We start from the raw sequence: 8,666 nt of genomic DNA, 5'->3' as shown, positions 1-8,666 counted from the left end.
TGGTTACTCTCTAAAGCTAAGCAGGCCCAAGCCTACTCTGTGCATGGATGGGAGACCCTTTTTGGAAAATTAGCTTTCTGCTGGAGATAGTTTTGGTCCAGCCAGCAGGGGTTGCTCATTCCCTGACATGTACTTTAGGTTCCAAAAGTCCAAATATACAAAAATGACTTCTTCGGTGTAAGGCTTTTGATGAAGCATTAAACCGCCCCATGTAAAAATCCTTCAGATGAGGCATTAAACAGGCCTCCTGACTTTCTGTGGTCATTAATTCCCTACCTTAATGATGAATTTGACCTCATTTATGGAGGTGGTAGCGCAATCTGCCGGCCTTATAGAGCCTTGCAGGATGCGCTACCTTTGTAAAAAACTACTGTGGCCAGCAGGGGGTGCTCTTTCCCTCTCATGTACCTATGGGATCAAAAGCCCTAATACAAAGAGGCAGATTCCGGGCCTTGAAAAGGAGCAAATGTTTTTATGAAACCTTAATCCAGCCCTTGTAAAAAGAAGCATCTTTCGGATGAGGCAATAAACTGGCCTCCTGACCTTTAGTGGTCATTAATTCACTACCTTAATGATGAATTTGACCTCATTTATGGAGGTGGTAGCGCATTCCGCCGGCCTTATAAAGCCTGGCAGGATGCCCTACCTCTGTGAAAAACTAGTCTGGCCAGCAGGGGGGGCTCTTTCCCTGACATGTACTTATGGGATCAAATGTCCTAATACAACGAGGCAGATTCCAGGCCGTGAAAAGAAGCAAATGTTTGATGAAACCTTAATCTGGCAGCTGTAAAAAGGAGCGTCCTTCGCATGAGGCATTAAACTGGCCTCCTGACTTGCTGTGGTCATTAATTCCCTACCTTAATGATGAATTTGACCTCATTTATGGAGGTGGTAGCACATTCCGCTGACCTGATTGAGCCTGTCAGGATGCGCTACCCCTCTATCAGAGCAGCTTCATTCATCCAAAAATAACAAGTTCAATGGTTGCTTCCAGTATTCAGATTGTGGTTGCTCTCTAAAGCTAAGCAGGCCCAAGCCTACTCTGTGCATGGATGGGCGACCCTTTGTGGAAAACTAGCTTTCTGCTGGAGATAGTTTTGGTCCAGCCAGCAGGGGTTGCTCATTCCCTGACATGTACTTTAGGTTCCAAAAGTCCAAATATACAAAAATGACTTCTGCGGTGTAAGGCTTTTGATGAAGCATTAAACCGCCCCATGTACAGATCTGGCCATTAAAAATGCGTCTATTTTCACGCGGCAGCCTGCAATTCGGCACGCGAGGCCACGCGTCATGCCGCAGCGGCTTTTTTAGATTTTTTTACAACGTGGTTGCACTTCATACAATATCCACCAGGTGGCGCAAGGAACAACATTCTGTAGCCAAACCCTGCACAAAGAGGGATATTTGGACAGTATTTACGTCTGTATTTCATTCTGTATGTAACGGCAAAGTATTTATAATTTCGTTTCTTTTTTATTAAGGTAATTTAGAAAAAAAAAGTTTGGAGCATTTTTGTTCGTTAAACGTAAGCTTTTTGTTTCTTAAAGACCAAGCGGCAGACAGTGAGTTTACCTACTCTGTTTTTCAATTTGCCTTCTCAAATCACGAATTGGCTAAAATAAAATCCATAGATGTAAAACAAAAGATTTAAATACTAAGAGATATAAATGTGTGCTATTAGGTGCCAATCGTTTGTGCGGAGAGTGCAAAACACATTTTTAGGACATGAAGGATCAAGCTCGATCAGTTACATTTTTTTCAGTGGAAAATATGTAACCACTATTTTTTGTCAGACATGATAAATAAATATGTAGAAAGACTTAAATTACTACTTAACGAAAAAAAACGAGGATTTGAGGAGGACTGTTAACTGCATCATCACTGACTCAGAAAACAGTAGTTTCTAAATAAATAATTAAAATATCTCCTTACTGTTTGACAGTCAAGGTATTTACTTGTTCCAGTGTTTTGTGGCAAGCTTTAAACAAGGAACCCTTCCAAGCTGTGCTGAACGTGCGCTCAATGCTGCTGACAGGACCGTGTTTCCACCAGCGCTGCAAGTTTTTTTTTAATCACCACTGAATGTTAAAACATAATTTTAGCCCGCATTTGATCTTTGACGGATTAAAATGCAGGGCTATACGTCTTAAAAGTGTAACATGGAAATATAATGGATGTACTGCGAAAAAAGTTTTATACTCGACAGTAAGTACGTTTACATGGACAACAATATTCCGATTTTAACGCGATTAAATACTCTGATTAAGAAGTAACCATGTAAAATGATATATTTTAATTAATTTAATCCGACTAAAGTCATATTTTGAGTAAACACAAATCGAATTAAGACAGGTGGAGTATTCCTATTTTAGTCGCATTATGGAAGACATGTACACACCTTAATCACACTATTCCCCTTGTGTAGGATTTTTCGCCATATTTTGTGACAGGATACACAAATGCTGCGCTCCAGGCAGGTTTTTGAGCTCGTAAATCACGTCTTCAAAGAACTTTGTAGCGTTCCAAGCAAGTCACGCCAAGAATTTATTATTTTTATAGTATTAATAATTTGATTGCAACGTTAAATTGTCCTAAATATTACTCTATTTTTCCACCGTGTGCCACTTGCATAAACACCGCACCCCTTTATTGTTGTTTCTTGGGCTAAGTCATGTCAGAACTGGGAACTGGGAGTGCGTCGATCTAGTACGAGTTCACGGGTGGGAATTCACGGTTTTAACTGCCGTTCCAGTGCACTTTCACTGGTAGAAGTTTGGAAAAACACGGGTAACGGGTTGCCTGGAACGCGGCATAACGCTCTCAGTTGGTCGCGCTTTAGTTTCATTTTTATTTATTTATTTGTTTCTTCAACATGGGCTTAATCAAAGCTCATTGTTGATAAATAGTTTGTCTGTTATCATAATGTATTGTTTTATGGAAACGTATTTAACATTCAACCCCCTTTTGTGCATATTTGTTAGTAGGCCTAGTTATTTTAATTTTGTGAACGGGATTTCCGCTATTGTAATGTCTAGGATGCTTTTCACTTTTACTTTTGAATTCATGATCTTGGTTTTGCTTACATATTGGCTACACCTATCAATTTTAAGATTAAAACAAATTCTTAAAAGATGGATTTGTTATTTTTAATTAAACAGCATAACAAAAATAAAATAAAACTAACTTATATAGCATTTATTAACAAAAACTAATAAGACGAGGCACTCCATCACATGCTGTGTTATACGCCGACTAAACAATTTATTACAGGGCGCGCAAACACTGAGCAATCAAAATAATTAATTTAAAAATAACAATAAATAGCAAGTACAAAATTACAAAATACATTATAAAATTCAATATTTTAAAGCCACAGCAAATGAAGATTTACATGTTTGAGAGGTAGCTCGTCTTTTTCATACCATTTATACAATTTTAGATACACTTGATTTTATTGATTTGTGCAAGAGGAGAAATATAAACTATAGTTTAGAGTGTAAAAAAATTATTTGATGTATTATTGTGAGTAGTAGTAGTATTTCCTTTTATTTCATTTTGTGCTGTACATTATGATGTCGCGCTGCCCAATGAAGTTTTTTTTTTTTTTTAATACATAAAAGGAAAGGGAACCATTTAGATTTGGCCTAATGTCAATGTAAGTACTATACCCTAGTATTATAATCCTAATATTAAAAATAATGTCAACAAATAAACAGAAGGATCATTTTTCAAAACAATAAGGCTTTTATTATGTGACTGACAATGGATACAATTGTTCAGTATCACAAGTGCTCCAGTGAGTTCTGCAAGTTTTTAAACATATATATTTTTTTACTTTTTACTTTTTAAAAAAGTGGAAAAGTTGTTCTTCTATTTCGGAGAAGTTCGTTAAGTCTGTCTCTTATCAGCTTCCAGTCACGAACTGCGGGGTTGAATCTCCGACCAACAGCATCTGAAAGTGCTTGACGAAGGTTGTTGGGTAGTGCATTTTTCCCCCTGGAGCCGTCAAAGTTAACAGAACCTGCCCAGTTCTGATAAAGGTTGAGGGGAATTAACCTTTTAAACAAAAGAACAGCGAAACGATCTGCCCTTGGTTTCCCGTCTGGTCCTGTTGATTCCAGATACAGTTTATTCTCGGTCTCTACTGAAACATGATTTAAATGTACATCTGGAAGGATTACTCCCTGCATGAGAGACCGGCGAATACGATGATGGTGATGAGAATGGGAGGTGTTTGTTGGTGTTTCAGGCAATCTCAAATGGAATGATGTCATGATGGAAGGAGAAACCCGTGAATAATCTTGATTCGGCGAATTTTCATTATGGAGCATCGGATTCGTCACCACTGGGTTGTTGGTTAATCCTTCTGATGTTGAGCCCGCTAACGAATGATCTGGGCTGGTTTGTAGGTTGAGCGTCCGGACAGTCAGTGGTGTAGAGGCTGCAGCAGGAACACCGAAATCAGCATCAACCAGGTGCGCTGACAGCGAATGGTCTTCGCGAGCAGACTGAGGAGATGACCACATCTCAAAAGGCTGTTGGCAGTCCATTGGAGTATCCGCCGACGTTGAAGGAACATTGGCAGAAATGTCTGTGGATGTGGATTGATCCGCTGTCGAAGGATGAGTTTTCTCACTGAAACGCGCCTCCAACAAACCAATCCGTGCCTCTAAATTCAGAAGCCTTCTTGTGAATTCAGACATCTGTTCCTTGGAAACAGTGACTGCAGCAGGACATCTACGTTCAATTAGAACAGCCTGTAGATGGTAGCATTAAAATTAGTTTTGAATATGATGTTCACACCGCAGATAGGTATATGAGGCTGCTGCACATGGGGCTGCTTACATAAAAATAACTTATCAAATACCCACCGATTTCTTTTTTACAAGCCGGGTAGTCCCTGTTTTATTTTTGGTCTGTGGACTCTGCTTGTTCTCCTTGCCAGAATGCTATTGAGACAATATGTATGATGGTTAGCACACAACAAACATCTGAATGTACCAAAAAATTTAAGGCAGCGTTAGGCCAAAATACATTATAGACTACATACCTTTCGCTTGCTACTACAAGTGGGAGCGCTCCTTTTTGAATAAAATGCTGTGGCCTCCATTTCTTTCTCGCACAGTTAATACAAATGCACACAGTGACAATTTGTTAATAGGTCTATTTTATCAGTTGCTCACTTGCAGCCGATTTAAAAGACCGTAAAACGGCATGGGCGGCATGAACGTGACGTGGTCGATTTGTCCAATCACGGACGAGTTCATGAACGTGACGTCGACGATTTGTCCAATCACAGACTAGGTCCTGAATCAAAGCGCGGAATCCAAAACATATAGATGAAGACGTTCTGCTTTCTTGTAATTTGCTTGCTGCTTTCATTTTTACGTCACTGTTTAGATTTTATTCGCTGCTTGCAATGGCGATAACAATACAGTGCATCATTTCTCCCTGTTGAGCGCATTGCTGGACGATGTGTGTCAAATACATCCACGGTGCAATTAAGTACAACAACAGAAAAAGTGACTATAGTCATGCCACTATGTACAGTGGTTGAGGTCTAAAATGTTCTAATATTTGTTAAGTGATCATTTGCTTTACTATTTGTAAATTGTATACAATAAAAATATATTTTGTTCTGTAATTTGCTTGGCCTGACTTGGCTTTCATTAATGAAAAGAAAATGTAGTTGTTGTTATATTTGTCTTGAAAATATCGATATACCAACAACTATATTTTCTATATATTTTCATCTGTGTGCGTGCGTGCGCGTATATAGATAGATAGATAGATAGATAGATAGATAGATAGATAGATAGATAGATAGATAGATAGATAGATAGATAGATAGATAGAAAATAGAGAAAATATAGTTCAAGAACAAAATATAGAACAAAATGTGTACACACAAATGTTAATATACACTTTAAAAATATTAAATGATATCTGTTTAAAAAACTGTTTCACATGAAAAATATAATTTTATTGCATGTCGCGGTGTTATGTGTAGTTGAGTCAAAGAAGGCTACAGTTAGCCAGCTCTAGATCAGTGAGTCTCAAGCCACCCCCCTTCCCCTGGTTTGCATTTGTATAGCTCCAGTAATCATTTACATATAAAAGCTACACCGAGGCCAAGGTGACATGAATCATGGGGGGTGTCAGGTGCTAAGCCTTCCACATCAATTTTTGGCAGTTCCCTACAATTATCTGTGCTAACTGCGCATTCCTGTGAACAGCCATTAACCTGAAACTTCTGCGACAATTCACAGTGTCGTTAAATGACGAAAACCACTTTTTTCATGCAGTGTACATCGCAAAACCTCTAGTGTCTTCATGTACTGTATATTGAAGTTTAGACAGTTTGCAAGAATATTTAGTATCACTGGTGTGAAAATGCTGTTAGATGGCGGTGGAGTAAACGGGAGTTGAGACTGGCAGATCCAGCTATTTTAGGCTACTTTGAATTTAAAGTTCAGGTTGCATTGTCCGATAAAAAAAAAATAAAAATGATCAGAACTATCAGCACAGTATATAACACTAATCTGGTTGCACAATAGAAAGAAATATGCAAACACTAGCCATGAGCCGTGTCAATTTCGACACAAAGGGAAGTGGGAACTATTTGTTTTTTTCAGTTATTTTAAAAGTAGCAGTTAATGAGGCGATCAGCGGCAGTATAAAGAGCGAAATGTTTATGAATAGCCGAATGGGGATGGGGGGTGAATGCTGCCTGTTTTGCCTTGTAATCAACATTTTATTGAGACTGTTTTTGGGGGGGTCCAACTGTGTAGCATTCGGTTTAATTGCGGATTCAGCATTCAAATGCATGCCAGGGAAAAGGGGAAAGCTTTCCTCACACGCTCCACCTATGATACACCCTCTTATCACAAAACATTAGTGTCCACACCCCTGACACACTGTACGAATATATACAGTCCATCCATCTGTAAAGTCATCTCAAAATGACCAAAATCAGCAAGCTGCATTCCCAAGACATCAGGGTGATGAGGTCTGCTGGAAGTTCTACTCAAGAAATATCCCGACATCTGAAATCCATTGGTGTACACGCTACATTGAGCACTATCCGGAGACACTACAAAGAAAGATCATCACACAAACGTAATCCTCGCAAAATAACGGAGTAAGTTACCCACTGCATGACGCGAACACAAACACTGGCCTAAATACCGGTTAATGCTAAGTGGTGGTTATGCATAAACTGTCAAATGTTTAACTATTTTCTGTTTTGCCCTTGATTTTAGAGACATTGTCCTATCCATAGAGAATATCACTCATCAGAATGATGAACTGGTGTCATGTTCCGTGAAAAAACAGCTATGGCGTGACAGCGGAGTGGAAATAAGCGAGCGATCCATTCGGAGGATAAGGCAAAAGCTTGGGTGGAAGTATGGGAAAACTCAACATTGTCCCATGATCAGAGACAAAAATAAAGAGTTACGTCTCCAACAAGCCCAAAAATGGATTGCTGAGAAGGAGTCATTTCACGATGTAATTTTCACTGATGAAACAACAGTGGCTTTGGACCGCTTTGCCACCATGTCATTTCGTAGAAGTGGGAGACACGTGTCTAAACCAAAGCCAAAGCACCCGCTAAAAGTTCATGTTTGGGGAGCAATATCCAGACTGGGTCCGGGACCGATTGCAATCTTCGAAGGCATAATGGACCGGTCTTTCTTTGAAAATGCTATTGTAACAGAAACTGCTGCCCCATACATTAGGGAAAACTTCGGAGCACATCACCGTTTTTTCCAGGACAATGACCCGAAGCACACTGCTGCAGGCAGACTCATTGCTGAACAGGGTGTAAACTGGGTGAAGACTCCCGCCGAATCCCCCGACATGAATCCCATTGAAATGGTGTGGCATGCTCTGAAAGATTATATTCGAAAAGTAGCAAAACCAACTACAAAGTCTGACTTAATTGATGCCATAAATAAATTCTGGTTTGAGGAACTTACAGCAGTGGCATGCAACAAGTACATAAACAGACTGTTTAAAGTTCTTCCGGCTGTGGTGAAACATCAGGGTGGACATACTGGAATGTAACGATGTATAAAGTTGTTTAAAAATGTCTAAGCATTGGCAAAACTGTAAAATGAAAATAAAATGTACATTAATGATCACTTGAATAAATAAGCTTTTTTAACGTTGTTGTTCAGAATCTGCTGTTATCAAAAACATAAAATAATACTGATAATACTGATAAAAATGCATAAACACGAGTTTAATGCATAAATAAACCTGAGTGAGCATAGTAGCCCGGGATTATCAGAGATAGGTTTATTAATATTTCATTTTGAGTTAAGAAATTATTATATTAATTGTTATAGAAATTAATACAATATTACATAATTATATAGGCGTTGCTGTATATGCCAATGCTGTCTGTGCGCGATTTAGACAGCATTCACAAGTGTATCATGAATAAATATTACATGTATTTCCAATTAAAAAGCCCTACAAGAAACATTTCATGCATCACACACAGTCTTGTCCATTAACTGATCCTCTTTTTTTCCGTATTATTCGTTTATATCCATTATTTTCAACTTCATTTTGATCTCTTTACATAACATTCTGGGCTGCGTTTCGATTAATTTTAGTGCTTAAAAGCGTTTTCATTTTGTGAGCGTTCGTTATTGTTT

The 8,666-nt window shown here is 38.7% G+C and overlaps 1 long non-coding RNA gene across 1 annotated transcript; it reads right to left on the bottom strand.

Annotated features, from left to right (window-relative positions):
- Positions 1-3,721: 3,721 nt before the first annotated feature.
- On the bottom strand, positions 3,722-5,773 carry LOC141333721 (uncharacterized). Its single transcript, XR_012355423.1, has 2 exons — positions 4,872-5,773; positions 3,722-4,757 (listed from the first exon to the last, which is right to left on the bottom strand). It is a non-coding gene; the product is annotated as an uncharacterized lncRNA (long non-coding RNA).
- Between the last annotated feature and the right edge of the window lie 2,893 nt (positions 5,774-8,666).

The sequence above is a fragment of the Garra rufa genome, chromosome 4, assembly GCF_049309525.1.
Source record: "Garra rufa chromosome 4, GarRuf1.0, whole genome shotgun sequence".
Taxonomy (NCBI): domain Eukaryota; kingdom Metazoa; phylum Chordata; class Actinopteri; order Cypriniformes; family Cyprinidae; genus Garra; species Garra rufa.
The sequence above is the reverse complement of the archived record's forward strand: the minus strand, read 5'-3'. Positions and strand labels throughout refer to the sequence as shown.